The sequence below is a fragment of the Lactuca virosa genome, chromosome 4 (assembly GCF_052849685.1).
Source record: "Lactuca virosa cultivar CGN04683 chromosome 4, Lactuca_virosa_CGN04683_v6, whole genome shotgun sequence".
Taxonomy (NCBI): domain Eukaryota; kingdom Viridiplantae; phylum Streptophyta; class Magnoliopsida; order Asterales; family Asteraceae; genus Lactuca; species Lactuca virosa.
The window spans coordinates 523,128,112-523,136,287 of record NC_136429.1 but is presented as its reverse complement, the minus strand read 5'-3'; the positions used below and the strand labels follow the sequence as shown (position 1 = coordinate 523,136,287).

The 8,176-nt window shown below is 35.1% G+C and overlaps 1 long non-coding RNA gene across 5 annotated transcripts; it reads left to right on the top strand.

The window, feature by feature from the left end:
* The first annotated feature begins 289 nt into the window (after positions 1 to 289).
* LOC145109465 (uncharacterized) lies at positions 290 to 6,665 on the top strand. Of its 5 annotated transcripts, none has more exons than XR_013709022.1 (4): positions 698 to 1,160; positions 1,405 to 1,923; positions 2,170 to 2,223; positions 6,527 to 6,665. It is a non-coding gene; the product is annotated as an uncharacterized LOC145109465 (long non-coding RNA). The 5 variants fall into 5 exon arrangements; XR_013709023.1 differs by lacking the exon at positions 6,527 to 6,665 and having other exon boundaries at positions 700 to 1,160; positions 1,405 to 1,703; positions 1,806 to 1,923; positions 2,170 to 2,318; XR_013709021.1 differs by lacking the exon at positions 6,527 to 6,665 and having other exon boundaries at positions 700 to 1,160; positions 1,405 to 1,710; positions 1,806 to 1,923; positions 2,170 to 2,318.
* The last annotated feature ends 1,511 nt before the right edge of the window (positions 6,666 to 8,176 follow it).

Sequence of the window (8,176 nt, the reverse complement as noted above, 5' to 3'; positions counted from 1 at the left end):
TTAGAAATTTAAAATAAAATAAATAAAACTATAATTGAAAAATCATTTTATTAAAAGAAAAGCAGTATACTATGTTATTGCCTCTTGCAGAATGAGAGCCACTACTAGCCCGAAACCCACCTAAAGCAACTCCGTGCATCTTATAAATGTTTTTCATGTGTAATTTCATATATTTATTTTAATACTAAAAAGTATCATTTCCAATAAATTGCGAATGGGTTTCCTACCTATTAAAGGTAGACAAAGAGTAGATAATGAATAAAATTCATCTATTTAGCCAAATAAATGTGATCCAATGCCATGAACTTCTAACATGTAGATGTAACACTTCTAAGTAAATTCCCAAGCATTCATAAGAAATTTTGTCATCACATTGCTGCATAATCTTTAGATATGTATGGTGTGTTTTACAGTCAAAACTACAAACCACACTGCATCTATGGTTTGAGCTTTTCAGAAACCACGGAGGTTCTAATTCAAGTTATGCGGTTTAGCGTGTAGTTGGATGAGTTGCGGGTGGTTAGGGTATGATTTGATGAATAACTAAAAATATTTTAGATTTTAGTTTTATATATATATATATATATATATATATATATATATATATATATATATATATATATTAAATGATTGTTTATCCTTATTATGAAGAACGATATTAGTCACATGTGTTTTAATTACTTATTAAACAGAAAATTATATATAACACTAATTTTGGATGATTTTCCACAATATTTTCTGGGGTTGGCAAGTTTAGTCTCTGGTTTGCTCCTAACACCCACTGCTTCCAGTTAGATGCAAACAATAGATGATCCACCGCCTCAATAGCTCGATAGATTTTAAACAAACAAAACTCGGTTTTTCTTTCTGTTTGGATTCAATGACACATCAAGGCCACACAAAGAAATCTCGCCACCCGCAAACTGCAACGCCGATTTCCACAATTGACCCGTCGATTTCCCGTTTGGAGGCGAACAGAGAACCTATTTTCCTCTATCGAGACCACCAACGCACCACCGTCGACCCCCTTTGCCGTCTTGCTAAGTTTAGAATTTGTCGGCGTCCTTTGGCATACGATGTTCGCATCTCCTTTGCTGATAGGAGGCTGAGAGGAAGAGATTACACAGAAATAGTCGATTGTGTATGTTTTGAGCGACTAGGTATTGAAGCCCTGAATCCATTCATCCCTTGAATCAAAATTCTTCTTCATATGCCCTCCGTTGATTCGTTGATCTTTCATTTACACTCCAATCATTGTCTTCCTCACGTTTGTCTTCTAACATTCTTTGCTCCCTTTTGTTAACGATTTTCACTCTTTTTGCTTCTGTCTATTTGGCTTTCGCCTCTTCTATGGTTATGTTGCATTGTAATTTTCTTGAATTTCTTTAAATGTCTTTTTTGCAGGTCACAGGAAGATCACTGCAAAAGTCGACATACAACTTTAGCTATTGTAGAAGCTGATGGTTAGTCAATGTATATACTCATTTTTTATATATCTTTACCAATTTTATAGTATTGGATATTTGCATTGGATTTCTTTCATTAGATAGTTGGAATGACATGGCATTGATGATGCAGTTCTATTGCAACAAGATTATTTTGTACGATTACAGTCCATCACCACCCACTCCCAAACACTACCTTCTTTTTTAACGACTATACCACACCTTTCTTGCCCTTTATAAACCTTAGCTGCTTTCCAGGTCACATGTAATTTTATTAATCCATGTTCTATTATATTTATCTAGGATTTGTATTTTATTAAATTTATATTCATTAACTTTGTTATTGTTTGATTTTTATAGATAGTGAAACTAAAAATAATGCAGATACGATCAAAGAAAAGGAAAATGGGGTTGAAAAGATGAACGATACCGAAATTGAAAGTAAAGAGTCAACAAAGCGATAAGAAAAGCTCCCCAGGTAAAAAAGAAATTGCTATTTTTTAAGTTTTTGTACAATTTTGGCTTTAAATCATTATTTGTCCCGTTTGTGAAATAAGGTGATTTTGGTTATAGGTGGTTCTTGCTTATTTGCTTTTAAATTTTGAGTATGATGATGCTAATTTGTATCAATTTGGATTAGGGTTATTATTTTTATATGTTTTGTAATGTGTAATTTGGAGTAAATAATGTTCTTATGATACTTCTTTTTGGGCAAACTTGACAGGATCATGTGCTTGCGTTATTTATGAGGAATGAGGATACTTCCATACTATTACATGTACGATTTTGTTTCCTTACTGTTGAATTATTTTGAGTATATTATTGGTTCTATTAAAATAGTTTATCATATATGGTATTACATTTCATTTTGCATGCCATGTGTTATGAAATAGTTATGAATTTCACAAAGTCTTACACATTGTAATCTTTACAAACTCTGAAGTGAAAATAGAATGTGATTAGTTTATGAAATCTAAACGAAAGTTGTAGTACTCGTCGATAAGAATTCATGGATATAAAGAATGTTGAAAACGGGGCTCGTATGCGAAAGTTATGATTTTTCAAAGATCGTGAGATTTTACCTGAAAAAAGCGGCGTGAAACCATAGAAAAGACGACACATGGCACGTCCGGAAACAACCTCCCTTACCTACCTTGATGACACATGGGTCCATAGGAATCAGCCACATCACCAAACATAACGCGCCTTTCCAAAATCCCTATATAGACTTCGTTTTTGCTACTTATTTGTATATAACCTTCTCTCTAACTATTTCCCGCACCCTAGTGTCACACCCCCAAACCGGAACGGCGGAAACGTTCGGGGGTGGTTGACGTCATGCATAATATCACAACAATTGCATCATAGCAAGCATAGTAAACACCACCAAACATTGAATACATATATGAAAGAGGTTTACATTGTCTTAATACATAGTTTTGTTCATATCAAAAGTAAAATAGAAGAACGTGACTCTAACACTCCGACTTCTCCAAACTCCTGGAAGTACCTGTCTACTAATTCCCTGAGAATACAAGCCGTTTTGAAAGAATATCAGCATAAAGCTGGTGAGATCATAAGCATTTAGTTTTTTTTGGTGGAAAATGTTCTTTGATCCTTTTGAAAAGTGTTTCTTAAGAAAATCCCATATTTTCTTATGAAAAGCATGTTTGAAAACTCATTCCTTCCATGACTTCCAAATTCATACAAGATATGTACAATCCAAGGAATCATGGAATGAATATGAATATCTATTAGTAGAAAATAAACCATCAGTTTTAGAGATACCGGTGTTATCCTGGGAAAATCTCATATTTTCCCTAAAACAGTTATCCGTCCTAGAGGTAGAGATGCAAGTTTAGAAATCCCTGATTACTATCAGTATATATGAAAGTAGTTTTATTACTTTAAATAAAACAAATGAAGAGTAGAGTCCGTAAACCAAAGTTAGTTTATACTTATTTGCGAGTCGTATAAACATACTTGATATGACCTAGAGACCTTTCCAACGTTCTTCAGGCGTTAAGTTAAATGACATTTGTCCACCTCAGGCATGCCTGCCTAACTGTAGCTAGCAGTTCAGGTGTGGGATTGTCAGTCCCGAATAGATATATTCACAAATCTCACGCTCTCCCTCCAGGAGACTCTGGTTATACTATAATAGGATTTATCCCTGTACACCTAAGGGTACAGTATTGAAGTAGAGCCTCACAATTCTGTATAATCTAGTTTACGAGTTAGAAACAGTATAAAACAATAATTATCCTTGAATAATTGTACTTTATACTCCTGAGAAAATATATAACATAAACTAAATCTGCCATAGTTTATACATATTCATCCATGAAATCTGATTTGGTAAAAACTGCCTAGAGGGCTATCCCAAACTATACCCATTATAGTTTATTAGAATTGATATGGAAAATGCTTTGTAAAAACTTTTCTGAAATCTATGAAGTTAGATTTCCAAAATAAAAGTTTCCCTTATGCTGAACATATTACAAAAAGGGATAAAATATCCGAATATGTTATTAAACGTGGAAATCGTTGGACTATATTAATAAGGTTAAAACTTAATAAAATACTTTGAGTTTGGCTTGTATTCCCCCCTGAAAACACTAAAAACACGAAAAATGTAGGGGTATGAACTCACCTCGGGTGGGGGTTTGAATGAAGGGTCGATACGGAATGCTGGATGTTCAAGTGAAGCCTTGAACACGATTTGATCCTAATCAACATGTAATGACACATAAAGGAGTCAAACGAAGGTATTTCACTACTAGATATGATAGAGAACCACTCTAGGGACTTGGAACTAATTGCACTAAGTGTTAGGACCTTAAAGGATTGCATGAGGGAGGTGTATGGCCACCTTAAAGGTGTGTGCGGCCCAAGGGGTGTGCGGCCGTACACTCATGATGAGAGGTGCCTTTGTGGTGGTTTCAAGGTCCATACTTGCATCCATGAAGTGTTCTAGGTCTATACTCAATTGTAGTACAAGTTAAGGGTCCTAGAAGTGGGTTTGCGGCCCTAGGATGAGTGTGTGGCCGCACACGGGAGTGTGCTGCCGCACACAAGGAGTGTGCTACCGCACAAGGGTGTGTGCGGCCGTACACAGGTGTGTGCGGTCATACACCCTACCTGATGATGTCCAAAATGCCAATTCTAAGGTGTAGCAAAGCTAGGGTCATGTCCACCTCGAATATGGAAGTCAAACTCTCACTTTGGAGGGTATTTTAAGAGTGTGAGGCCACCTTATGTGGGTGTGTAGCCGCACTCCTTCAAAGAGATGAAGAACATGACGGGACTCGATGATTCAAGGCTTAGATCAAGAGGTTCTTCAAGCACAACAAGCTAAAGGATGGATTACTCACGTTTTTGAAGCTTTGGAGGGTTCACGGTTGAAGATGCTTGAGAGAAATGGTGTTGTGTGCTGCCAAGGAGTGAAAAGAATGAAAGGAAAGGGGTTTAACCTTTATATAAGGGTGGGTGTGTGGCCATGAGGGGTGTGTACGGCCGTACGCCCATGTGTGCGGCCGCACACTCCTCCAAAAGAGGTGTATGGCCTGATTTTGTCACTATACGACTTGCTGACTCATTCCTAACCTCGACCTTGGTTGTACTAAAGCTTAGAACGCTTAAATGAACTCTTAAACAGTGCTAGAGGTTAACAGAAATGAGTTTAACATTGATTAAATTGACTAGATGTTCCAGGTAGAAGTTTCGGGTTGTCACACCTAGAGATCAGATTTTTGAGTTTTGAGCATGTTTTCAAAGTATTGCGGCTTTAAAGACTCCGAAAAAAAAATTCGGTGTCGAAGTTCAGCCCACAGAATTTCCGAGTCTTCGCTAAAACCCTCTAAGTTAAGCTACACTTACTATGCTTAGAAGTGTAACTAAGTTATATTTATGCTAATTATCATTATTATACACATATAAAGAAGATTTATCAGTAATACAGTCATTATATTGATTGATCTACTTATGAGAGTGATGTCTAGGAAAGATCTAGTGAGGTGTTTAAAGTGGATTTCCAAAGAGTATATCTATATATCAAACGGATTCTACCTCCAATATGATCCTACTAGTCATTCCTTATCTGATAAAACTTAGTGTTCATTTAGGATTACTGATGAATCTGAGATACTATTATTATAGTCACAAATAATATAAACAATAATTGAAACTTAGTATTATTTATATCTTAGGTCTTTCTAAAGGAAAAGCTAATGTGATAGACGAAGCGCTGACTTAACCACAAATCTTCCATCTTTAACCAAGTGAGTGCATAGTTACTTTCAAGAGCATAATATTAATAAAAATATTATTACTTTAAAGATTAAATATATACTAAATGTATATTGTTTGTATTATGTGCTAGACGTATATCCTGAATTATGATAATATTGCATGAACATGAAACTGTATTGGAATTCAATTCCTTATATCGTAATATTGTTTTAGTTATATACTAAGGCTTGTAAAGGATGCTTAGTTCGAAGTAATTTGAATAACTAAATAGTCTCACTTGGGGTAATGTACGAGATTAAGCAGAGTGTAATAGTCCTCCTCTTTCTTGACAGCCATAAATAGTGGGTGTGTTTCGGACAACTGGTAGGTATGTTTGGGCCATCTCCCATAATAAGATTACAACACTTGATTATTCTAGAAGGCCTTTTGAATTACGTTGCTAGTGTGGACTTATAACCAACATACATAGATACAATGGGATACCATATTTATCAAATACTCTAAACATTAGTTGCCTTAAAATAACTTACTCCGACCAAGGAATACCCTAGTTGTGTAGTCAAACATTTTCTCAAACAACTCATCAGGTAAGGTGATACTTCTATGTGATCGTTGAATTAGGATTTGTGAGAATCTATTAGGTTGGGAATGGATGGGTAGATTGTCTTATAGATATCTATGTTGGATTATTTATCTATATTGTTTGATAATGTTTGTTTTGCAGGATTATTGTATATGATTATTTATCACTATAAATATTATGGGATTGAAAACCCTATGTGTCTCACCATGTTTTTCAACCTGACCGAATCAATTTATATGCATAACAGGTAGAGGTACTAAGGCTGTTGGAGTTTGAATAGGATGTCGAGTGATATAAGAGACAAACCTGTAATAGTATTCAGGATCTTATGTCTTTACACTGTATCCTATGTTGGATATTAATTATGACATTCTTAGTGTTTTGGTATTTTGAAACAATATTGTTATCTCAAAATGTTTTATTAAACTGAGATATTTCCGCAACAAAGACATCATGCTATTTTAAAGTGTAAAGAAAAAGTTTTATTTGGTTCTTAAAAATAGAGGATGTGACATGATTGAAGTTGAGAATTGAATAATGAAGATAATTATTTTGTAAATTTGGATAATTTTTATAGGTATTATTAATTACAAGATGTTTATATCTATCATTATATACAAGTTGATGTTTATAGGGGATGTCCAAATGATGATGAGAGTGTAGAACTTTGGTTGGATCTTTCTTAGCTAGAATCAAAAACACCACCTTCTTATTCAAAATCACTCATAAAGCCTCCATGATCAAGAGAACTCAAAAGGGGGAAAGGATAAAACGCTTTCAAGGGTTTTTGGAGGGTGAGGTTACACATAATGAGAAACCCTAGAAGTTCTTTCCATCAAATAGGGCCTAAATCTCAAGAAACTAGGGTTAGACCCATCTACTACGTTGTGTCACGCCCAAATAAATACACCCCGTGCCACACATCTCACACACCATGCCTATTGCATTTTCACCCTCTTTATTTGACCAAAATTCTTAATTGATATTAGGAACATATCGAAAACCAGAAATTACAAAACTCCACCACTTAACTGGATTTCGTCCTTGAAATCCGCCTCCACAAGTTTCTTCATTTACTTCACACACACATACCTTTATAGGTTCTCCAAGCCCATTTATCGTTGCTTAAGCTGCCACTCCACTCCTACTAATCTTACCATAAATGTTGAACAATCCATAACTACCCCACTCCGAGTACAACAAATTATTTAAATCCTAATGAGAACTTTCCATGACCGGAAACCCATCAGTCTGAAACCTCCAACCTTAGAAGGGGTTGCAATTGATGTCACGACATGATAAATATACATGGCACGAAATGAAATTGGGATGAAACTGAAATTCAAATTTGTGTTCGTGTCACTTGTAAAAAAAACACGATGTCGTGTCGTGTCGTGTTTGCGTTGAAAATTCGACACGAAATTAACACGATTTAGCATTTGTTTGCCGTGATTTTTGTGTTAGTCATGTGATGTCAAATGTAGTATTAATTAAACAAACTAATTTTTATTTTATGTTATCTTTTTTGTGTCGTTTTGTGTTTGTTCTCTTTTAATTAGTTCATTTTCATGTTAGTTAAAAAAAACACAACATTGTGTTGCGTTGTATCGTGTTCGTGTTATATAAATCATTGCCATGACATTTTGAGTTGCGTCAGACAAAAACACAACACGGTTGCCCGATATGACACCCCTAAAACATAGTACTCTAATACTAAGTATCACCTTCTTGACGTATACCAACCAGTCCCTCAGAGGAGGAATACTACTAATCTACCGAAGAGCGAGCACCTAAGATAAGTCCAACCACAAATAATCCAGATAAAAATGCATTCTAAAATGTGACCAAAAGACTTTGGATGTGTGTCTTAACTTTCTGACAAGACTACACATTCAAA